The sequence below is a fragment of the Bufo bufo genome, chromosome 7 (genome assembly GCF_905171765.1).
Source record: "Bufo bufo chromosome 7, aBufBuf1.1, whole genome shotgun sequence".
Lineage (NCBI taxonomy): Eukaryota > Metazoa > Chordata > Amphibia > Anura > Bufonidae > Bufo > Bufo bufo.
The window spans coordinates 75,683,392-75,710,432 of NC_053395.1; positions in this window are offsets into that span (position 1 = coordinate 75,683,392).

Genomic DNA, 27,041 nt, shown 5'->3' on the forward strand with positions numbered 1-27,041 from the left:
TAATCTGTATAAATCTAGTGCAGATGAATTTAATCCTGCAGAGAAAGCTCTAAACAGCATAAGCACTACACTGGCACAAGCGAAAGAAAAGTGATGTCATAAAGACAGAAGGTTTCAACCTTGTAAAAGTCTCTAGTATACAAAGTACTAGCAGGATTTAACAAAAATATTCCATACTACTAATTTGATACCTTTATTGTAAATATTTTAGATACTTTTTTTTATTTATCTAAATATATATTTAATGCTTTAATAATTTAATGTCCAGTTGAAAATATTTTGGACATCATTATATACCACAGTGATGCAAAGGCCACTTGCGATGCTGATTATGAGGTGCATTAACGTACTATAAATCTATTTCCACCACTATTTTCCATTATTCAAATTATATTTTATATGACAAGATTTATTTGTAGTAGGTATGGGAATATTTCCCGGGGTCACAAATTAAATAGTGTCATGCTCACGGCAGATTTGTGTCCACGTGGCACATTCAGTCCTTACTATACCATATTACAGAGATGAAGGGGCCAGTATGACAGCATATAGGGGCCATTTATCAAAACAGATAGGTCTGGTTTCTGGTGCAGAAATGTTGCACAACATGCCGATTGCAGCATTTTCTGCCACATTTCTGCAATATTTACAAAGGAGCCATGTCACTTTTCAAAGTGGTCTATGTTTAAAGCTGAAAAGTGAGATTATAGCTGGATTATAGCACATTTATTATCTGTGACACTTGTAAGTGTTGCAAAAAAAAATATTTCATCCTACACCAGGCAGCCCCCTGTGCATTTTTAAGACCAGGTAATACAACAAAATGCAAATGCACCAAATGCACGAAAACTGTGCAGCATTTCATAGATTTGGTGCAACCACATTAAAACCAGACTGCAAAGTGATATGAAAACAATCTCAAATGATAAATGACCTCCATTGTGTCTCTGTACTGCACCACCTCTATAATGCTTATATTGGACAATACCCGTTTAGTATGATGGAGCATGACACAGTTTTTTTATATGTTGGATGCACGTAGAATCTGAGAGAAGAAAGGCAGACAAAGGTATAGCCCCATACCCTTCTATGGTTGCCATATTATAGCTACTTACAGGTTATACAAAACTCTAGTATGCCCATATACATGAGCCACACAATTTTAACATAGATAATCTCCATGGGAACTTTATTTTTTTTATTTTTTTTTATTTTAGTCCTCTTGGCTGGAAAAACACATGCACTTTTTAGTACAGTTTGAGGCTCAATATTTGATGAAGTGGATCCAGAAGTCCTTCTGTTCTTTCTTCTCTCATTTTTTTCTAATTCACTTCTAGTACAAAAAACTGTATCTGCATGTGTGACACCAGCCTTAGACTTTTTTTTAAGTTTCCTTCTCAGCTCTGATGCAGTGTATTTTAGCCAACATTAGCAGATGTCAAAAAGAATTGTAGACAGCAAAGCTAAATTGGCATTGCAGCTTCTAATTCAAGAACCCGTGTTATGAATATAAGAGTTGCTCATTTAAATGTAGAGAGAAGCAGAAATCAAAAATTTATAATACAAACTAACCATCATGTACTTGTGGAGATATGTGTTTATTAATACCCCAAATGTCATAGAGAATTTCCTTTTTGGATGGCTTTAAAAGTTTGAACATCTTGTAAACTATCAGAAAGAAGTGTAAACTTGTAGTAGAAGCCCTAGGAAAAACAAGCTCCATATTCTACAATATCATTGCTAAATTCTGGAGCATAAGATGATTTTGATTTGCTTTCTAAAGATCACTAAAGGCAACTTGTAAAAACAGCAGCCTTACTCCACGGGTGGCTGTAACCTGTCATTTGAAATAGTTTAGTTACAGTAAAGAAAAATGCCATTTCCTTCAAGTCATGTTAAGGCTAATTTCAAAACCTGAAATCTGAAACCAAGTCTCAAGAGCAACTAAAAGGAAAAAAAAAAGTGAAAACAAGCTCCTATGAGTCTGAATTGCATGTAACTGCTGCCATCTTAATAAGGTGAGAGCAGTTTCCGAGTCCCCGGCAGATTCAGACACTGCAGCCCAATGCCTGCCATATGGAGTCAGCCTGGAATCTGTCAAGTTCACTTAGTGAATTTTAGCTGTGGGGAGTCAGTCAGGCAAACTAGATGTGAATAAACAGAATGCTGTTGAGATCTTCAGGCTAATACTGGTACAGGCTGGAGTACTGAACCAAAAAATTCAATTTTAAATTAACATGTGTTTGACTGTAAAATAAGGAATAATTAGACTGCTCCACAGGCGCAACACAATACCTACAACAACAGACAGCAGTCCCATGTTCTGAGATGATTTTAAGGCTTGTACTTGACAAAGTGCATATATGAAAATGGAAGAAGAACATGCAAAGTCAAGTTAGACTTGTTTCCATACCTTGTGTAATAATATCACCTGTACTGGACTTTTGGCATGAATCCTCTTTCGTAGCCTTAAGGATCCTCTGAGCTAAACCATGCATCTCTAAATTTCTCTCGTATATATGCAGCATTACATCTCCTGGGAGTCTCTTTTGGGTATTCACTTTTATTGAAAGAGACACTTGGAAACATGCTTTGTACAATATGTTCAGATGATGTCTAGAGTCATATTATAGTAGCCTGGGCAAATTGGTGTACCAAGACAACATATCAGGCTGTAGGGGGCTAAAACGTGAACTGGTTGGTTGAACATCTCCTCAAGAAGAGACATAAACATATTGTAAAGAATGTCACTTGTTTAATGGTTATAAGGTTCATGGTGGCCACATACTAGCTATTGAATTTTATGGACATACAGTACATGACTTTGATTCTAGTGTCCATCTATTGTTAGTGAGAAATTTGGATTTGTTTCCTCGATTTTTCTAAGGAAAATGTTATGATGCAATTGCAGGTAGTACATTTTGGGGAAAAAAATGTGTTATACCAAGTTAGTCAAATATGTACAGTATGTAGCTAGAAATTTGTGTTTTAAACCTAAAAGTATTACAAAAATAAATGTTTTATGTAATTTTATTATCTAACAAGCTTTAAGGGCACATTTTTAGCAAAGATGCAGATGTAGCAGAGCTATATTTGACTCTCATAACACATGGCACAGTGTTATCTTGGTTATCTCGTGAAAAAAGCCATTGAAAATTTAGTTTGCTTTTTCTTGCCATTCTTTACTTAATGTGTTAACCATCAAATTTAGCTTGTCTGTACTACATATTTCCCCAAAGTTCTGCTTGCCCTAGTGATGCTAATCTCCTGGTGTTCTGCACTAGGCCCAGTTGAAAACCGTGATGGTGCCATGTAGGTAAGTGACACTTACATACAATAACTGATTACAGGGGTGAAAAATTTACAATATACTCAACTGCATATGCTGACATGACAATATATGGTGTGAAAAACTATAGTGGTTTATATGGCACAATGAAAATCTTGGCAATAGTGGATTATGCTTTAGATATCAAGAGGGGCAGCTGGTTATTATAAAATATGCTTGCACTTTTGCATAAAGCAATTTTTTGAAATATATATTTTGGACAATTATTATATGGCCAAAACATTGTCTAGAAGTTTTTTTTGGTTTATTTTTTATTTATTTTTTCATTTTTCCATACAGTATGTCGTTGGAGCACTGGTAATTGTTAATTTACAGTATCTATTTTATCCATTTGTGCTGTATAGAAATTAGATGGCAAGTGTCCAGTGACCATTCAAGTATCCTGGACTCTTTGCTATAAACCCTTCCTAACTCTTTCCTCTTGAACAACAGCTCTATGGGTCTCCTCCATCATATGCATCTTATGGCACAGAGCCATAAGTCATCTGTGTCCTATCACACTGGAGACCTCTAGAATTATCCATGAAAATTGGGGTAAATTGTGGGAGATAACGGCACAGAGCCCAGGACATTTGAATAACCAATAAACATTTGGCATCTAGTTAGCATTTGGCATATGATGCCATAAAACTTTGCTTTCTCAGTTATACCTCTACTTAGATGGGCAAAATAACTATCTGCTTCCCTTGTCACCTATATAGCACTATTAGAGGGAGGATAAAATGATGACATGTTGCTCTTAAAGGGGTTGTTTGAGATTTAAAAAAACTGTGCTACTCGTGTCACTAGGCTGTGTCAGGCATTGCAGCTAAACATCCAAGTGGATGGAGCTAAGCTACAATATGATACACAAACCATGGACAATAGTTGTGCTGACTCCATGAAAAAAATAAAAAAACAACCAGATATTTTTCCTAATCTTATGCAACCACCTTAACCAATATTCAAAGAAAAATACAAATTTGTTTTACTGAAACTATTGCTTATTACCCTAGAGACCAAGACTATGTCCTCTTAATTCTCCTTTCCCCCAGGATTTCTTACCATTTTCTTACTACTTGAGCACTGATAGAAAGTTGTAGGAGCTGTGCTTATTTATTTATGTCCTTCACTACTTCATTGATACTCTTCCCTTGACAAACATACTAACACACGTACTCCAATAAACTACAGGGGACAGGGCTGCTCAAACAAATAATGAGTCATGTGCTATGCCACTAGACATTCCATATAATGCAGCATGGCTGAGAAATATGTATTATTCAGTGTTGCATTGGTTCACACGTAGTCCTGTAAATGGAATATTAAATATTAAAAAGTTGATATGGCCACATTAGTTATGTGCTTGTGCAAAGGGAAGGCTAGCAAAACAGCTACTAACTATAAAAATCCATTTTTGATTTTGTATGTTTTCCATTACACAGTTCCAAAATATTTATACAGTGAAATTCTGAAATATATATCAGCTAATTGTACTTAAAACACACATTGTATTTTATTAATATGCAAAATAGTTCAATGTGATGATAAAAATGTCATGTTAAAGGGGTTGTGTGAGATTCTAAGAAAGTCTAGCTATTTTTTCCCCCCCAGAAACAGCGACACGCTTGAACATTGACTGTGCCTGGCATTGCAGCTCAGTTCCATTCTGGAGGCCTTTACATGGCCCCATGGAGCAGATGATTGTCTCTTCCTTCCCGACAATCACTTGCTTGTCAGTGCAGAGGAAAGCTGCATTTGCATGCAGTGATCTCCTCCTTAGGGCTCATTCAGACGGCCATATGAATGAGTCCGCATCCCTTCTGCAATTTTGTGGAAAGGGTGCGGACCCATTCATTTCAATGGGGCCGCAAAAGATTCGGACAACACACTGTGTGCTGTCCGCATCCGTGGTTCTGTTCTGTGGCTCTGCGGAAAAGATAGAACATGTCATATTCTTGTCCGCAATGGCTGACAAGAATAGGCATTTTCTATTAGGGTTGTGGCCATGTGCGGTCTGAAAATTGTGGAACGCACATGGCCGGTATCCATGTTTTGCGGACCTGCCGTCTGAATGGGCCCTTAGTATGGGGAGGAGGGATTGCTAATGCCATCTCTCTATCCATACAGAAATATTGTTTGCAAATGATGACTTAGATGTCCACATGATCGATCCTATTACTCGATGAACAAGTGTATCGCTCCTTCCTTGAGTAATCAGCAAAACCTCTATACCGGTAGATTATAACTAACAAACGTTCTTATGAATGCTCAATAGCGATAATCTGCCCAAACATCGGGCCATGTAAAGGGGCCTTTAAACTCAACATGAACAAATCATGGACAAATCTAAATTCATTATCCTTCCACCATCCCCTTATTCTCCCTACTGCTCCAAGCTTTTGCAAATCTGACAAGTCCGATCTAAGGCTACTTTCACACTGGTGTTTTTAATTCCGCTATTGAGATCCGTCATAGGATCTCAATAGCAAATGAAAATGCTTCAGTTTTGTCCCCATTCATTGTCAATAGGGACACAACTGAACTGAACGAAATGGAATGCTCCAAAAAGCATTCTGTTCCGTTTGGTTGCGCTCCATTCGTGGACAGAATAATACTGCAAGCAGCGTTTTTCTGTCCTCGATGTGGCGCGGAGCAACACAGATTCGTCCTGACATACAATGTTAGCCAATAGGGATGGATCCGTTTTCTCTGACACAATAGAAAATGGATCTGTCTCCCATTGACTTTCAATGGTGTTCATGACGGATCCGTCATGGCTATATAAGACATAATACATCTGGATCCGTTCATGACGGGTGCATGTGGTTTTATTATTGTAACGGAAGCATTTTTACAGATCCATGATGGATCCGCAGAAAACGCTAGTGTGAAAGTAGCCTAACTGTAATTCATAAAACCAAGTCCAAGCCCTGAAGACCTTTTGCTGCCTCCACCTGATAAACATTTCTTGTATCTGCTCTTTCCTAAACCTGGAGTCAACAAAAATACTTGTACTCCATCATATCCTGGCTAGTCAACTATAACATCCTTCTCTGTTATCTCCCCCTCTACTATGCTCACACCCCCACCCTAGTTTTTTTTTTCACAAATCTGTTACACAGTAGATTCACCTCTTTTCTCATGCCTCTCCTATTTACCAGTCCCTTAATTCATGATCTTTCCATGACCAGGATCTGCTGGAGATCCAGTCACTAGGGTGAAGATTAATGGTGGGCGGCACAAGTAAAAAAAAAAAACACAAAACAAAGAAAAAATATCTGACCTAATTTGGTGTTTTTTTTTTAAGGAATAGATGTGAGGTTTATGCTACAAATGACAGCGAGGGGCATGACCTAAACTGATAAGATGTGCAGCAGTAGAGCTCCCTCTACTGTGTGTCCTAAAAATGTGAGCTTTAAATACGACCCTGCTCAAAACTCAGTAAATGTCAACATACTACAAATACATACAGGGGACTCCACAACCTGTCTCCACCCAAATCTCTGCCCTGGTCTCCTGATCAGTGATGGCCAGTTCGCAGTGTTTGCCCGCGAACACATGTGGGCTGCCATCTTAACTCACAGGTCCGGCGATGCACAGGTAAGCCCTTACCTGTGCCTTTGCCGCGAGCCGGTCTGAAACAAATGCGGTCACCGGGAGCAGGCAGTCCCGAGAACAGCCGCAGGGGGCCTTCATCTGGCTGTTCTCGGTACTGCCTGCTCCCGGTGACCGCATTTGTTTCAGACCGGCTCGCGGCACAGGTAAGGGTTTACCTGTGCATCGCCGTACTTGTGAGTTAAGATGGCAGCCCGCATATGTTCGGCCATCACTGCTCCTGATATCTTCTCACATATAAACTCCTTATAACATCACCCCCCATTTTGAAACACACTAATCCAATAAAATTGACTTTTCCTTTTGTCACTTTCTCTTGCACATTGCAAGCCTTCTTGGTCAGGGTCGTCTCTCCTTCTATGCCGTTATTCAGAACTCTCATGCGGTCTGTTGTATTTGGTTATATGCTAATATGTTATGTATTTAAATCCTCCTCTGTTTTATATGTACAAAGCCCTGGAAGTTAATGGTGCTATAAAATAAATGATAATAATAATAATTTACGATATATGAGAACGTTCATAGTTTATTGGGTTTTTACCCTATATTTTCCAGATCTCTCAGATGGATTACATGGTACATTTCTTGCAATTCTCCCTGTTTTATTTGCATTTTATTCTACTGGAGCAATTACATAGTTTTATCTTGTTTATTGCATCAAAGAGCAAGTATAACAACGTCCATTCTCTGTATTGTGCACAGGGAAGAACATTAGCTTGTTTTACACCCAAAAGCTTTGATTGCCAGTGGTACTTACAGAATTGTCCTGCCTGGTGATTTACAGTGATCTCCTTTTTTCTTTATAGTGCAATGCATCTGTGTGTATTGTACGCTACCTCCTTCATCACCACTTTCTCTTTCCTCTGTGATATAGCATGCCATAACTCAAGTGTGTGACATCACTGCAGTGAATTATAGGCTATTCTTGATGTCAATTCAGTGAATTACAGCATTATTTTTCAGCTAGGCAGAGTTCAATTATTAGCCTTATACATGTATTATAAAAACTACATTAAAACAATGTTAGAGTTCACGCACAAGCCAATAAAACCAAAGAAATTATAACTCGAGGCTGTCACTGTGTTCTCAGCTCAATCTACCACAAATACCAAAGAACATACTGTTCTGGAAAAATAAAGCAAAATCCTAATCTCATTTGCATAAGGGGTGACACATTTTCATTATTTATTTCTGCTTGGGAACACAGACTTTTCACAAGTTAGTAATGAATCACTGTGCTATCAGAGATATAAGGCTGCTCTGCATTTCACCAAAAAGTACAAACTCTAGTATTTGTATCTTAGAGGGTTTTTTAACTCAAAGACGATAAAGTGATACAATAATTTAATAATGCCTGATGGACCCAGTTGAGAATTAGTAACCTTACTCATATAATGTGAGAGACTCAGCTGTCAAATATTTGTCCATGAGTACACTGTAGACAAGAATCTATCACCGGGGCCAGTCATTAACAATGGCACAAGCAGGAATTATGGTGGGCATTTATTAAGACCAGCATTTTTCACGCTGGTCTTATGTTCCTCTGCCCTGCTAGAGAAGGAGCCAAAGTTATGTATCCACTGTATGAACATCTTCTTCACTTTGGCTTCTACATAAGTTTGGAACTGCCTCCAGCTGTCCATGTGACAGACTTAGATCTATGCCAGCTCCCTTGCTGGCATAGATTTAAGACATTTTCCCCGCCAAAAACCAGTGTGAAGAATGATAGATGAGTCCGACCTGCCGACCCTCCCACTTCCCCACCCACGCCATGTCCCCTTTTTGTCGGCACTCTTGAAAAGTGGCATGCACGGTGAAAAGTAACAGATTTTGCCTCAAAATCTGTGACTTTAATACACCAAAAAGTGTATATCAGTTAATAAATGTCCCCCTGTGTTTTATGTTACTACAGACAATACAGTTTATCATTACAGTATATGCTTGTCAGTTTGCTGGCCTCATGTATGATATATGGACCATTAGGTACCTATTGAAATCTATGGGCTCAAACTGTAATTTTGCATGCCTCTGATATACAAAACTGTACATGGGAGGTGATAACAGTATAACTTTACTTTCTGGAGAGGTCAACATTGGGCTACACACATTAGAATTGTATATGGCTGAACCCACTGGTTTTGGTAACACCAACAAACCACCTAATATGTATTAGATGGTCTTTTAGATTTCAACATGCTTGGTCTTTTCATCTAGGGGAGATTAGTTGCTGGCAGAGGAGTCTAACAGCTGCCATGCATGCATGTGTATGGATGGGTTGGGTGTATGGCAGGGATGGCTAATTTTATTCTTTAAAAGATTATTCCCATCTTAGACATTTCTAGAATATCCATATGATATGCCGTTAAGGTCTAATAGATGTGCTTTTAAACTTTAAGTCCCTTACTTTTTCCTGGAATGGTCGTCTCCTGATCCTCATACCATCTGGGACCCAAACACTATAAGATCATTATGGAATAACCTGTAGATATGTCATAAAAGTCTGTTCTATGTATAACCCTTTAAGGAAGAAAGACTTTACCCCTGACAACTTTGCTCTACTATTTTGTATTTGCATGTAATGACATCCTTTATATTTTTCTGTTGCTTTACTTTTTGTGGCCTTCATATTTCCATTCCAGGGTCTGAGAGGTGAATCAAATCTGCTATTTATTGTCATGTTCTTCAACCCACTAGGCAAACAGACTTTATGAGAAAAAGTGGTTTATCTTAATCTTAACAGATAGTGTTGTGCTTTATCTTCTTACAGCATTGGGAAAGATGTTTATCAGCCCGCAGTCTGTGTAGAGTGAATTAAACTGAATATTCAAAGATACCATTCACTAAACAGTGTACTAGGCCAGCCTATGTACTTACTGTAAGTGATGAGTGCACTCAAATGCATTATCAGGAAATACATACAAAGTTTAAGTAATCGTAAATGATTTCTTAAAGGGTTTCTCCTTCTATATTATTTGTTAATAAATGCATGATAAACATATTAGTAAGTAGGGATAGACTAGACCCACGGATGATATGGGTTATCGATCCTTTACCACTTATCTTTTATTTTGTTTCATTTTTTAATAAGGTCTGATTTATTTCAATTAAAGACTTGGGTTAGGACTTTATCATATTGCTCAATGCTCAGGCAGTGCCAGCAAGGATGGATGATAACTCATCCATCAGTGTTCATTTGTATCGGCCAGATTATACAGGCCAATGCAAACTGAATGCTGGAAGAAGAAGTCCTTCCTCAGTCATTCAGTTCTGGTGATTATCGGCAGCACATCCCTGATTACACAGGTAGATATGCTGCCGATAATCGAGCATCTTTCATCCTGATGATGCCAATCAGCTGACAATCAAGCATTTTCTCATTCATCCGCTGATCGGCTGATTGATTTTACAGATCAGTCATGAGGAACGAGCTTTCCTTTTCTTGTTCCTGATAATTGGCCCAAGAATGAAGCAGTCTAAGGCTACATTCACAAGACATTTTTTTTCACTGATGCCTTTCAGAGAAATGGATGCTAAAAACATGTTCTATTTGTTGCCGTTTACTATTCTTCGGCAATCAAAAAAATGGTTGTATGACTAACCTCATAGACTACCATTTTTATTAAAATGGATGTGTGATGGCCATTACAAAATGTGGCCTAATAGAGCCCTAAGCCCTGTGTACATGTGTATATCTGCTGTCCATTACTGTCAGTCACTAATAGCACCTTCCCCGTGAACAATGAAGTTAGAAAGAGCAGAGATTTAAATATATAAATTTTACTGAATCTTTTCCCATAAAACTATATTTTAATTGGCTAAGCTCCCCCTGCTCTATAACCTGCTGCCTGTAGATTGTAGTGCATTTTGTGGTATCATGGGATTTTGAGCTTCTTTAAATAAATGGAGCTCCTATCCCTATAAAGATACAGCATATGATGTATGATGTAGTTTCTAAGATTAGGGCTTTGGACGTTTCTAATGCTCTGGGACTAGTGTTGGGTGAGCATGATCGGCCGAACACCATTTTCACTCGAGCATCGCAGCCAATAAATGTGCGGGGAGGTACTGGCCCTCACTGTAATGCCGTAGCCATGTTGGATACTGGCATTACCGAAATGCGTCATCAGGTGCTATATAGCACCCAATGACACGTGGTTCGGCTTAGTCTTAGTCATGGAGTGCTGCAGCAGAATAGACAGAGAGTATAGGGACAGGAATTGTTTAGTGTTGAAAGGTGTTAGAGACCCAAAGTTCTTAAAAGGAATATTGTTTTATCTGGCTGCAATATATATTATTAGCGCAACCTGCGCTAAATTGCATGCAATTGTTTGGCCGCTGCTGACAGTGACACAACCTCTGCTACATCTGTTGTGTTACATTAGCACATTTGTTGTGTTACATTAGCACATCCTAAATATCTGTGACATTCAGAGCAATTGTTTGGCCGCTGGTGACAGTGACATTACCTGCGCTACATCTCCTGAATAACTTGCGCATCCTAAATATTTGTGACATTCAGTGTAATTTTTTCTTAGCTGCTGGTGACAGTGACATTACCAGTGCTACATCTCCTGTATAACGTTTGCGCATCCTAAATATCTGTGACATTCAGTCAAATTTTTTCGCTGCTGGTGACAGCAACATTACCTGAGCTACATCTCCTGTATAACGTTTGCGCATCCGAAATATCTGTGACATTCAGTCTAATTTATTTGCGCATACAATTACAAAACCTGCACTACTGTATGTGTGACATACTTGCAAGCATATATACCATTTAATATGCTCAAGGCAAGCAGTAAAGGACTGGGGAAGTGAACGTGCTGCTGATGGTGCACGCAGAGGCCATGGCCCTGGATGCAGTGAAACTGTGCCTGCTGCCAGAGCACAAGAAACACAGTCATCCACGAAACCTAGCTTGATATCCCAGTTTGTAGGGCAGCGCAGGACAACACTCTTGAAGTCATAGCAGTGCGACCAGGTGGTCAGTTGGATTGCAGCAGATAATGCTTCCAGTCGGTTAAGCACCACTCTGTCTTCCACAAAGTCCAGTCTCAGTAGCCAAGAGTCTGGTCAACAGAATCCTCACCCTGATCCTACTTCCTCCCACCATGGAGACACTTGGCAAACAAGTGATCCCACACTCGGATATTCCGAGGAGCTCTTCTTCAGTGCCATTCCTTGATTTGGGCCTCTCGCCAAGCCTGCTTGAAGAGGGACATGAGGAACTCTTGTGCACTGATTTCCAAACTCTTGAGCATCCACAGTCAGAAGAAGATGACAGTGGGGAACGGCAATGATGAGGATGAGGTAAGTGAGTGTTAGGACCTGAGCTACTTGAGAAACCTTGGTGCAGTGCTCGGGCTCAGACATGTCCTCCACAGTAGGATATGTTGGCTAATCTCTCCAATTTAACATCAGTTTGAGGGTCTAGGAAGACCGCAGAGTGCACCTGTCTTTGCTATTATTATATTGTGATGAGGATGAGACACAGTTGTCAATAAGTGAGGTTCTTGTTAGGTCAACAAGTCAGGAGGAAAACCAGAGTGAGGAAGTGGAAGAGGAGGTGGTGGATGATGAAATCACTAACCCAACCTGGGAAGGTGGCAAGCTGAGCGAGGACAGCAGTACAGAGGGGGAGGGATCCGCAGCACCGCAACAGGCTGGAAGAGGCAGTGGGGTGGCAAAAGGGAGAAGGCAGGCCACAACAAACAGGCCCACAACTGTTTCTCGGAGCATCCCCTTGCGGCAATATCACTTGCCAAAGGGTAGGTGTTCTGAAGTACTTTTGAGAAAAGTGTGGACGATTGTCATTTGCAACCTGTGCCATACCAAAATGAGCAGGGGCGTGAACACTAGCAACCTCACCACCACCAGCATGATCCGCCACATGGTATCAAAGCACCCTAATAGGGCTGAACGCCTGGGTCCACAATCAGTGTCTGACGGTCACACCACTGCCTCCTCTTCCCCTGTGTTACGTGCTGGCCAATCACCTGTCCAAGACGCAGGCCCGGATGCCTCAAGCCCTGCACCTGGACCTTCGCAAGCACCATCAGCTTGCACATCCACTTCTGTGTCCCAGTGCAGCGTACAGATGTCCATACCCCATGCCTTTGAACAAAAGTGCAAATACCCTGCCACCTAACCACAGGAAATAGCACTAAATGCGCACCTTTCCAAATATTTAGGCTTGTAGACACTGAGACTTTCCGCAGCCTGATGGCGGCGGCCATCTCTCGTTACTTATTCCCCAGCCGCCACTATTTTTCCCGGTGTGCCATCCCCGCCTTACACCAACATGTGTCCTGTAACATCACCCGTGCCCTGACCAACGCAGTTATTGGGAAGGTCCACTTAACTACTGACACATGAACAAGTGCTTTTGGCCAGGGACGCTACATTTCCCTGACTGCACACTGGGTGAACGTTGAGGAGCGAGTTGTACCCTGGGATGGCACAGGTGCTACCGACGCCAAGGATTGCGAGCCCTACTTCCATCTGCATTTCAGCCACCACCCACAATAGTGGCTGCAACCCCCCCTTCTCCTCCACCTCCTCCTCCACTTCCACCACTGTATTCTCATCTTGAAGCACCAGTCAGCCAGCAGTCAGTAGCTGGAAGCAGTGTAGCAATGCAGTGGGGAAGAGGCAACAGGCTGTGCTGAAAGTAATTTGCTTAGGTGACAGCACACCACCGCAGAGCTGTGGCAGGGTATAAGGGACCAGACTAAGCTGTGGCTCTCGCCACACAACCTACAACCAGGCTTGGTTGTGTCTGATAATGGCCGTAACTTGGTGGCAGCTTTGGAGCTCGGCAAGCTCACACAGATACCATGCCTAGTGCACGTATTCAACTTAGTGGTTCTGCTGTTTCTCAAAACCTACCCCAATTTGCCTGAGCTACTGGTGAAGGTGTGCTTCGTGTGTGCCCATTTCCACAAGTCATCAATAGCTTTGTTCGGTCTGTCAACACTTACAATTGCCAGCTCACTGACTGTTGTGCGACTTGAGCACTCGCTGGAACTCGACGTTCCACATGTTGGCCAGGCTTTGTGAGCAGCAGAGGGCAGTAGTGGAATACCAGCTGCAACACGGCCGTCACCTTTCATCCGAGGAATGAACATGGATGTCTGACCTCTGTGAGGTTTTAAGAAACTTTGAGGAATCAACACAGATGGTGAGCGGCAATAACGCTATTATCAGGGTCACCATCCCACTCCTGTGTCTACTCAAACTCTCGCTGCTCACAATGAAGGCGGATACTTTGCATGTGGAAGAGGTGTAAATGGGGGAAGACAGTACACAGGGTGATAGCCAGACCGCCCTCCATTCATCTTCTCAGCTTTAATTGGATGTTGATGAGGAGGAGGAGGAGGAGCAGGAGACGGTTGCCTCCGCTACAGAGGATAGTACCCATAGCAGGTTTATTCCATCTGGTCAGTGCGGATGGGACGAAGAGGATGAGGAGATTTAGAGTCATCCTTCTGATGAGGACAGCAAAGTCTTGTCTGTTGGGACTCTGGCACACATGGCAACCTTTATGTTATGCTGCCTTTCCTGTGAACCTCACATTATACGGATTCTATTGATAACACCAATTACTGGTTGTTCACCCATCTCGACCCCCGCTACAAAGAGAACTTCTCATCTCTTATTCCTATGGCGGAGAGGACTAGCAAAATGGTGCATTACCAGAAGGTCCTGATGCGCGGACTAGTGTCACAAGGAGTACGTAGCAGACCATGTCAGCGTTCTCAGTGATCCCTCTGTGCCTTACAACTATTGGGTGTCCAAGCTGGCGCTCTATGCCTTGGAGGTGCTGGCCTGCCCTACTGCCAGCATTTTGTCAGAGCGGGTATTTGGTGCTGCTTGGGGCATAATAACTGAAAAGCGCATCCGCCTGTCAACTGAAAATGCTGACAGGTTAACTCTTATCAAAATGAAAAAGGCCTGGATTACCCCTGACTTCTCTACTTCACCAGAGGAAGTCAGGGGTAGAGCACCTGAGCATCCCAAAGTGTTCTACTTGAGCACTATCTGAGACCTTATATGCCCAACTGCAAAAATAGGGGTGCTCTAAGTAAAAAAATACATAATAGTGCAACATAGGGTGTTACCCCATAAACAATATTTGCATGATGAACTGTGATCACCTAGAGGGGTTGTGCTGGGGGTACAACTTCCCTGTAGACATAGAATATGGAGGCTGCAGCCAGACCTCCAACCAGTAAATATAAAGGGTCTGGTAAGAGAGAATCAATCAAGGACGCCAAAAGTGGACTTCACCGGGCGCTGCCGGCAACAATAGTCAGGAGGAATAATCTTTTGGGTCCTTTATTGCAATATGTGAAATACAACACATTTTGAGATAGGACCAGTCCCTTCACAGTTACATAATGACATTTACAATTACATAAAAAATCTTCACACCATGAACAGTTGCAGTGTGGATTTTGACTCTAATCCTTCTTTAAGTGCCATAGGAATCCAGTGGTAATGTTTCCCACAAACTGCTAATGTCATAGCAGGGTTCCTCTGATTTGCTAGCACTAGATCTGAATGTCAGCTGGAGCCCTGTGGTGAGCAGCTTGTGAAGCATTTTGTGAAGCTTTTTGAAACATTGTGAGCTTGTACATTGCAGTTCTTATATGTGTTAGATTCTCGGCCTTCATTAGAAAGTGGATATTCTGATATTTTACTCTCTCATCTTAGTTAGTTTATTAGAGTGTGTATTGGAAATAAAAATGCTTTTATTACTCACTTTATTAAAATTGTATTATTAATTTTGAGCATTCCTTATTCTCTTCTAATTGTTATTATTATTATTATTATTATTAATAAAACGGAGAGCTTCCGATTATTAATAGTCCCTTATATTAAAAAAAATTAAAATCCTTTAATCTGGTATTTGATAATCCAGACATCCTGGAAAAAGCTGGGAAGAATACTAAAAGGAATTCAAAAAAGTAATTGTAAATGCTGCTTAGTGGTATAGTCTCACCTTGGGTTTCTTTTTTTTTTTTAAGCAGATTCTCACTTTTTACTGCCATTTACTGGCAAAATCTTCATGAGTTAAATGCTGATTTGAGATGGATTTTCTTGCAGACTTTCCACTGATAGCACCTTATGCATAGCAAAGGGTAACGTCCATGATGGAAATCCACAGCATAATTGACATGCTGTGGTAATAAATCTGTTCCACAGGTCAATTTCCACTACAGATTTTATACACAGTGCGTAAAAGAGATTTATTTATTGTTCACCTACTGAAAAATGCTGTGTATGTAGAGCAGGTGGGTGTACTATAGGTCATTTTTGCATTAAAAATCTACTACAATTACACAGATATGCACACATAGCTACACATAAATATCCAGGCTCAGACTGGCCCACAGGTGTACCGGTGAATCCCCTGGTGGGCCCCTGAGCAAGGTGGTCCCCTAGTCTCCCACCCCCTGCACAAGTGGCACATAATACAGTAGACTTACTTTACTATACACATACATTCAATGTACAGTAGCTCAACCAGCCTATGTTTATATAAAAAACTTGATAGATTATTAAAGTAACTACCCAGTTTATTATTATAGACACAATCAGAGCTAAGATGACTTCTAGGTATAGAGTAAAGCTAGCTGTTATCCTCTTTTCCCCAGGACCTACCTTCTCAAAGGGGCTGCTGGGACCCCCATATTCAATCATCTTGTAGCATCTTGCTGCTGTGTGAGTAGGTAATATTTGAATGCATTCATATGCTGGGCCTCTAAAATAAATTTTATTGGTCGGCCCTAATCACCCCAGTCCGTCACTGTACATATCCACACACAAGCATATACACAAATACACATATACAGAGTTGGCAAAAATTTCCAAAATTCGTTTTGGGGCCAATTTGAGTTAATCAGCCATGATTATTAAAACATCTGGTCTAAAATTTTCAAAAAGTTCTTCTGATTCTAAAGAATAATAAGAGAACTTTGGCTGACTTGGACCAGCATTAGTAATGACAAAGTAACTGATGGTAGATGGTGGTAAAAAACTCAATCTTCTGAACTGTGCAATAATAGAAGTCATTTTGTGTGATTCTTGTGAGACAAATCTCAAAAAAGATTTGTTGGAATTTGATTCTTTTAGAATCGTTTTGACACAAAGATGAATTGTAGATGGGTTGGGGCTGGGTCTTCCAGCATGACAATGACCCGAAACACACATCCAGGGCAATTAAGGAGTGGCTCCATAAGAAGAACCTCAAGGTCCTAGAGTGGCCTAGCCAGTCTCCAGTCCTGAACCCAATCAAAAATCTTTGGAGGGAGCTGAAACTCAATGTAACCCAGCGACAGCCCAAAACCCTGAAAGATCTGGAGAAGATCTGTATGGTGGAGTGGGCCCTGCTGCAGTGTGTGCAAACTTGGTCAAGGACTACAGGAAATATCTGAACTCTATAATTGCAAAGAAAGGTTTCTGTACCAAATACTAATTTCTGTTTTTCTATTGTATCAACTGCTTATTTCATGCAATAAAATGCAAATTAATTATTTAATAATCATTCAATGTGATTTTCTGGACTTTTTTTTTTTGATTCTGTCTCTTAGTTGAAGTGTACCTATGGTCAAAATTACAGACCTCTCCATTCTTTGTAGATGGAAAAAGTTGCAAAATGGTCAGTTATCAAATACTTATTTTCCCCACTCATTTTGCCAATCTTTTGAGAAACATCAAACACCAGCCATAAGATTGCTTTATTATCTAAAACGATGCCACCCTTTAAAACAAATTGCATGCAAACACAGCTATTGATTTGGGATTAAATTGCAAAGTTTTATTACTTTTATTTTTTTTAAATGGAAAAATAAATGTTTCAAGCCGAGGACATTGAATATTATGGTGTCATCGCTGGTAGTCTAAATTGTAGTGTTGAGCGTGAATATTGGAAAAGCAAATTTTTATCGAGAATTTGCGAATATTTCAAATATAGTGCTATATATTCGTTATATATAATGCCATATTTTAATTTTTTAGAACATTCGTCATTTTCTTTTACATCTGAAGTCATGATTCCTCCCTGCTTGTTGCTTGTGGGCCAATGAGTCATTGTCCCACAAGCAACTTAAGCAGGGAGGAATCCTGACTTAAGATGGAAAAAAATGACGAATGTTCTAAAAAACTAATATATAGCATTATATTGAATATAGTGCTATATATTCATTTTTTAGAATATTCATATTTTTGCCATCTGAAGTGAACAGTGTTCAGTGTTCACTTCAGATGGAAAAAAATTACGAATATTCCAAAAAACTAATATATAGCACTATATTCAATATAGTGCTATATATTCGTTTTTTGAATATTTTGTAATTTTTTTCCATCTGAAGTCATGAATGATTCCTCCCTGCTTAAATTGCTTTTGGACCAATCATGTGTTCAGATGGAAAAAATGACGAATATTCTAAAAACAAATATATAGCACTATATTCTATAGTGCTATATATTAGTTTTTGACCCACACCTCTATTGATCATGTAATATTCGCATATTACGCGATCATTACCTTGACGATTTCCGAGTAAAAAAAAAAAAGTAGAATATAACGAATATTCGAATTTGCGAATATTCAACGAATATTCTACAAAATATTCTCAAAATATCGCAAATTCAAATATTGCTCCTGCCGCTCATCAATACTAAATTGTTGCTTTAATAAACTTGTATCTGTGCAGTTGAACTCCTTCAGCTCACGATTATTCAGAGGGAACTAAATTAGAGACAATCTATACAGAATGCATCGTCAAGTCTTGGTAATTACAAATTATTTAAATGAAGGAGGCATTTGTGCACGCCGATTAGGTAAATTTTTGTATTACATACTACTTTTGTTCAGCATTCACTAACAAATTACCTTCCAAGCGGCATGTAAAGAAATGTGAGCATTTCAAATAGATTCATAACGTGCGGCATTCAAAGCTGTTTATACCCTTGCGTTACAAAGCTGCTGGGCTGTTTGAGAAACAGAAAGCAATTTGGCTATCAGAACAAATTCTACATTGCTCTGAGCAGTGAGGTAATTAGACTATTACTGAATGTTTGTCCAGAGCTACTTTATGGGATTTCTCGATGAAAGTTTATTGAAGAATGAAGAAAGCTGGGGCGTGAAATAAAGAAATGTGTCAATTCTTAACAGGTTACATTAGAGTTTGACCTTCACATTGTTCAATTCCTAATGAAATCATTGCGTTCATTGCGATGGAGAATGTAGGATTCATATTATGCTTACAAATTTTATACTTTCCCAGTAGCAGAAATATATCATTTAGGGTACTGGCTGGGCCACTGGTTACCAAAATTGAATCTACACTGGACATTGACTAGATATAGCAGGATGATTTAACCTGTTTTACCATAGAATCCATTGACCTTCCAGCAGACTAAATAAAGGGTTATTAGGCATGTAGAAGGTGTTTCTGCACCTGTTTTGATGCCCTAACGTTCCTAAAATATTCAACAGCCACAGCTAGTTAAGTGTTCTTGCATGGCAAGACCAATTACTGTTATCTCACATATATATTCTTATTATTATAGTCAAATTTAACACCCTAGCTCCTCCCCTTTTTACACTACATAGACAGTAATACACCGAATTATGCGGATTGTTCATGATTAGTGAGCTATTACTTCGTGTAATGTTTTGCCGAATGGTTCACAAAATATCAGCGTTTTTGTGGCGAAATTGGTCCCATAGCAATGAATGGTGGAATGTTCAAAACTAAAGTGGAAGCTGACTAAAGCTAGAGTGGGAGCTGAAAAATCAGGACATGATTTCTAAACTGCCACCACTCTTTCATTTTCAAACCCACCTACACAAATCTTATATCAAAAGTTTCAGCTATCCCTGCTGCCACTAAAAATGTCCACAGCTAAGCCATAGTCCGGATAGTTTTCACAATATGACCATTTGTTTGCAACTCACGCCGCCCATTGACATTCATTGAAACTCCACTCTAGCCACCTCAAATTTGAAGGGCAATTTCTAAACTGTGACTGTGCCTTCATTTTTAATATTTCAGAGACATACTATGTATCAAATGTAGGTCTGGGTCTTGTGATTCTCACAATATAATGCTCTTCGCTGTAGGATTTATCATTTTAAACTAAAACCGTTTGAAGATGGCAACCGCCAGTGAAGTAAGCAAGTTGGAGCAGTTTGTGTTTAACCGCTCTTCTCTGCCCTTGCTGTAGAGTAAGTTGCAATAGGAACCCAGGTGTGTGAGCAGCCAGCAGAGTAACAAAAGCTAGAGTGTGAGCTGAAAAATTAGGTCATGATTTCTCAACTGCCACCACTCCCTAAATTTCAAGCCCACCTACACAAATCGGCTGCTAATGTTTTTATAAATGTATGTTTTAATGAAACTGTGAAGCACTTTGGGCAACAACATTGCAATTAAATGTGCTATATAAATGAATAAAAGTTGAAATGCATTTCTCACTCTATCAAGCTTGCCATGTGCACTTTTTAAATTTGATCAATCAATTGGTTAGTGTAATGTTTACTATCTTTACTCACTCCAAACACTCCGCACAGTTACTCTGCCCACTCCATAAAGTTACTCTGCCCAGTCCAAGCTTTCCACAGTTACTCCAGCCACTCCAACGACACAACATTTAGTCAAGCCACTCCACCCAGTTACTTCATCCACTCCAGTTGTAGACTACTGGTGGAGGCAAGAACACTTCACACAATTTCCACAGAAATTGTAGCTTTTCTAGTTACATATTGCACTTGCTTCATAGCAATTGCCAGGGTCAATAGGAGTCAGACTCATAAGTTCCTATATATTCCACCAATGAGCCTTTTTCTAAATAAGGTGGTAATATACACACTAGAGTAGAAACTTATGATAATTTAGTTTTCCTGTATCTGTGGTGAAGCCACCAGTATGCAGTCTATTTGACACCCATACACATTAGATGAATGTCAGCTAAATCTGCTGCTTTTATCAGGACCAGCCGGCCTTCTAATGTCAGGGACTGCTCCCTCTCCTGCAGTTGTCAGAAAGGAAAAAGGGTTGTCCACATCGGATTTCAATAGACTCAATTCTGTTGTTCTTAAGGGAGATAAGTCATTGGTAGAGTAGTCTGGGAATAGCTAAGGGCCTCTTTAGAAGGGCCAATGATCAGGGCAATTATCAAGAAGGAACACGGACTCCTAATAACTGCCATATGTTTCTATAATTATCCTGTGTAAATAGTCATCTGTTGTCCAAAAACAAAGATTCTCTGAGAGGGAGAGAGCGTAGAATGATGGGCACTCATTATGGAGAGTGCCTAATAAGTGTAGTATGTGTGTGGAGTTTTGAAGGCCAGGCAACACTCCTATGGGTTTCTGGAAAAGATATTCAAATTATTGCTCCTTCAAAAGGAAAAGACAGCTAAGCCTATCTGATGCCTGCAGATATACGATATTCTCATCTGTATATATTTTCCTCAAAAACCAAAAAAAAAGTGTTTACTGGCTTATCATACTCCTCACCACTCTCCATAAGGAGAAATAGTGCCTTAACCAAGGCCTCTCAGGCAGCTGAGCACATTTTTTTTGCACAGCTCTGTTAAAGACTACTTACCCCTAAAATAGAGCTTGCTTTCTGGTATGATATACTCAGTGTTTCTTTCTTTATGGATATGCATATATAATTAAGATGAGCAAATCAATTCAGAAGTTGTCCAAAGTTTTCATTCTCTAACAAATCAGATTTTTCTGTGATTTATTTCCAGCAAATCAAGAGAGAAACCCACACAATCCAGATTTCTTTCCTAAAGGCTTAATATCCTGAGTGTTGGACAACTACGACATAGCTATCCAGTCATCACTCAGTCTTTAACTTACTAGCATAACTAGAATAATAGCTCTTCCAGAACAGAAGCCCATTACCAGAGCAATGTAGATGGAATTAGCTTTTGTAGCTTAGAGGCCTGGGGGGACTTCTGGGTAGATACTATTTCTATTATGGAGACCACTTAGTACATGGGATAAATATTGAAGGCTATGTAATGCTCTTCTTGGCTAAATATATAAAAATAGTATATCTAACAGCTGGCATTAGAGAGAATTACCTTCTTTTTTTTTTGTCAGGAAATCTAATTTGAATATCTGTCCCATAAATCCAAAGGAAGCCACTCCGAGAGTACTAAGCACTCTCTCTCTCTCTCATCCTCTCTCTGATTTGTCCAAAAGAAAATCAAAAAAATTCACGTTTGTTAGAATCCAAATTGGTAGAATTGATTCCCTCATCTCTAGTTAGCCAAAATAGCAGTTAACCGAATAAGTATTCAGCCAACAAAAAACTAAAAGGGTAGCTTACCACTTGGCCCCAATCACAAAATGACTGCTTTTGTCCGTAAACCAGACTAAAACAATTTTCACCATAGACTGGACACACAAACATGGGCAAGATTGCAATGCTGCAAAATTGTACAGAGGCTGAACACCTCCTGCCAACTAATATATCTTGCATAGAATGATATAAATATACAGGGAGTGCAGAATTATTAGGCAAGTTGTATTTTTGAGGATTCATTTTATTATTGAACAACAACCATGTTCTCAATGAACCCAAAAAACTCATTAATATCAAAGCTGAATATTTTTGGAAGTAGTTTTTAGTTTGTTTTTAGTTTTAGCTATTTTAGGGGGATATCTGTGTGTGCAGGTGACTATTACTGTGCATAATTATTAGGCAACTTAACAAAAAACAAATATATACCCATTTCAATTATTTATTTTTACCAGTGAAACCAATATAAAATCTCAACATTCCCAAATATACATTTCTGACATTCAAAAACAAAACAAAAACAAATCAGTGACCAATATAGCCACCTTTCTTTGCAAGGACACTCAAAAGCCTGCCATCCATGGATTCTGTCAGTGTTTTGATCTGTTCACCATCAACATTGTGTGCAGCAGCAACCACAGCCTCCCAGACACTGTTCAGAGAGGTGTACTGTTTTCCCTCCTTGTAAATCTCACATTTGATGATGGACCACAGGTTCTCAATGGGGTTCAGATCAGGTGAACAAGGAGGCCATGTCATTAGATTTTCTTCTTTTATACCCTTTCTTGCCAGCCACGCTGTGGAGTACTTGGACGCGTGTGATGGAGCATTGTCCTGCATGAAAATCATGTTTTTCTTGAAGGATGCAGACTTCTTCCTGTACCACTGCTTGAAGAAGGTGTCTTCCAGAAACTGGCAGTAGGACTGGGAGTTGAGCTTGACTCCATCCTCAACCCGAAAAGGCCCCACAAGCTCATCTTTGATGATACCAGCCCAAACCAGTACTCCACCTCCACCTTGCTGGCGTCTGAGTCGGACTGGAGCTCTCTGCCCTTTACCAATCCAGCCACAGGCCCATCCATCTGGCCCATCAAGACTCACTCTCATTTCATCAGTCCATAAAACCTTAGAAAAATCAGTCTTGAGATATTTCTTGGCCCAGTCTTGACGTTTCAGCTTGTGTGTCTTGTTCAGTGGTGGTCGTCTTTCAGCCTTTCTTACCTTGGCCATGTCTCTGAGTATTGCACACCTTGTGCTTTTGGGCACTCCAGTGATGTTGCAGCTCTGAAATATGGCCAAACTGGTGGCAAGTGGCATCTTGGCAGCTGCACGCTTGACTCTTCTCAGTTCATGGGCAGTTATTTTGCGCCTTGGCTTTTCCACACGCTTCTTGCGACCCTGTTGACTATTTTGAATGAAACGCTTGATTGTTCGATGATCACGCTTCAGAAGCTTTGCAATTTTAAGAGTGCTGCATCCCTCTGCAAGATATCTCACTATTTTTGACTTTTCTGAGCCTGTCAAGTCCTTCTTTTGACCCATTTTGCCAAAGGAAAGGAAGTTGCCTAATAATTATGCACACCTTATATAGGGTGTTGATGTCATTAGACCACACCCCTTCTCATTACAGAGATGCACATCACCTAATATGCTTAATTGGTAGTAGGCTTTCGAGCCTATACAGCTTGGAGTAAGACAACATGCATAAAGAGGATGATGTGGTCAAAATACTCATTTGCCTAATAATTCTGCACGCAGTGTATATGTGGTTAATTATAAGTTGCCTATAGTGTCAGCTGCTGAATTGGATTGCATGACTTCTTACTGTATATGTAAATAATCTTATGGGTACAAATATGAAGGAGGAGAAGGTGCATTATCCACACCTAGATACTGTGTTATCAGTGAGGCATGCCAATGGCATCTCAAAAGGCAAACATTTATGTTGCTATGATAGATGATGTATATCTTTTTTTTTTTTTTACATGACACCATGTTTACACTAGAAGGAGCCATTGCCTATGCAAACACCAATATATCAGTATACCAGATACATTTTAAGGTCTATAAACAAGTATAGGAGAAACATGAGCCATTGCAAAAAATCATTGGTAACACACTGTACGTTGCCAGCTAGTTTCATTACTGGCATCTACATACAGGTGTGAAAGCAGTTCAACACATTGTGTGCATGCAGCATGTTCTACAGAGGTGCAGCACTGAACAAAATATTCTCTGGCTGTGTTCACTTAGCAAATACTACAATAGACAGGTGGCAGAAGACTGTTTAAGCTCAGCTGGCATTGCCAAATGGTGTTTCAGCTTGGCTTTGTTGTTTTATTGCTTGCTAAACTGACTGACAAAAATAAAACATTATGCCAAGGCAAGCCAATATACTGTATATATATATATATATATATATATATATAGTGGGATTTGCTCTGGTAGACAGGCTTGCGGATGCAGTATAGAGACAACAACAGCGTCTTTAACTTAAACAGTTCAGTGTTTTATTCACACATAAGGAAAGTAACAACAAAAAGTCACCTTGAGTCTGGTGTTTGTTCACACCAGGCAGCAACACATAAGTCCTTGGGTGAAACAGAAGTCCACGTGCTTCCATCCAAACAAGATAGCACGCCTTAATCCTGGCCCAAACTCTCAGGCCCCAAACATAGAGACTGGCAAAGCTCCACTGTTAGATGGAGGATAATTCTCACCCAGCTGAGAATACTGGCTTGGTTTTATATCCCTAACCAAATCCTGGCCTGGAACGTGGGGAACAGCCACCCACCCTGCACTTTGGCTGCTCCCAGTAAGAGCCGGCCCGGATCGGCTTTACAGCCACACAAAATTTCCAATAGTGTCAGTCAGAAAGAACCTTGGTGACACATATCTTGCAGCTTTGCTACATCTGCTCTATACTGTACAAAATGAGTGTATAATATGTGTGTATATATATATTTAAGGGTGTGGCAGTCTGTGGGATCATCAAGGACTGTGGGCTAGGGCACGTAAACAATCAGTTTATCGAATTATTATGGACTTTATAATTTACACATGATATGGATATATTATCTAGACAGTCAGTGCATGACAGTTTTATATAGTTGTTGAATGGCAGTAGTATGGTAGTATTATTTAGATACGTCAATGAGCAATTAGGTACACCCTATATAGCAGTATTCTATGGCTGTGAATCTTCTCAATTATCCAGGTCATGGTATATCAGCAATAATGTCACAGCAATGGGACTTGCATTTTTTTTTATTTTCTTGAAGAGAAGACATTCTGCTAGTCATCTAACTGGCTTTCCCGATAAAAGTGGCTTATATGAGAAGTCTTTGGCATTAAATACCCCTGGTGGAGGGATGAGACATCTGTTGTCTGCCACTTACAATGTTGTTCTAGCATCTCTCCTGAGGCTGTTTAATCAAACTTTATCGCTTCAATCATGCAAATGCAATAAACATCTCCATGACTGAAGCACAAGTCACCAATTGAAAAAGCCAGTCATGTGACAAGCAAAGCATCTTCAAGGAAAAAAAATCCAGTTACTCTAACTTTTTATTCTTACTATTCTTTTTATTACTTAGTATTCTATGGTATTCTTGTAGGAGAAATAGAGAAAGGCAAGGCTCTATTTTGTTTATTGTCTGGAGCCTCATTTTCTAGAAAACCAGCCTTGAAATACAGTGAATACAGTACTTTCCCAACAAGTAAGAAATTTCATGCTTCAAATGCTAATATAAAAGTAAAGTTGTAAAAAGTTTCAAGTGCCATTTCCTGGAAGACCTGCTGTAGGAAATGAGGTATAGTTCTGACATGTCCTCACATTGTTATTTATATACATATTTACTGCTGCCACCTGCTTGTAACTCAGCTCATATCATAAAGCAGCACAGTTCCCCTGTTTCATTATACTTTGACATTTCTCTATAACTACATAGCCAGCCATTTCTCAGCCTGCAACTGCTCTGCAGCCGCTCTTATTTTATATTACCTTGGTAATCGAATAAAGATCTTTCTATCTGTTAGTAGTATCTCCTCTTTTTTTATACCCAGATGGCACAAAGCACTGCTGGCACATGTGACAACTATAGTACAGCTTCTGCTGCGTAAATGAACCCCCATAAACCCCACAGAGTTAGATTAGATTAGGGAATTGGGATATGTACAGAAAGCATGGCCACTGGTCTCAAATGAACCAGATCAGAGCTGTCAGTGGTGCTGAATATGCTTTTTTTTTTATAAGTAACACATTTCTTGCTCTACAAAAGGAATAGAACTGATCTTTTCTACTGTCAGGACTTGGTGTTTGTATTTGAGTAATGATATATTTTCTTGTTAGTATGCAGTGCATTACACTTTTTTCCATTTTTAATTTAATATATGAGAACTATTAACTATTCAGTTCAGTTGTAGTTGCATTGACTGTATTTTATGAATTATGCATGATACATTGATTAGTAGATATTCTAACTGCAGCAATGGACCATAAAGCCATTGATACATCACCATATGCAGGCAATCGCTGTGCAGGCATTAGCAAGTGATGACGAACCATTGGACCATCTGTAGTACTGCTTCTTCCATATGAGGAAATATGAGACAGAGGTAAAGCCATATTAGTGTTTTGCCGCCTGGCTCTACACATACAGATAAACCAAGCAGTACAAAAAGGATATTGGTATTTAAAGGATATCTCACAGAGGCAAAAGTAATTATGGGGCACCATAGCTAAACTTGGCATGGAAGCTTTGGGC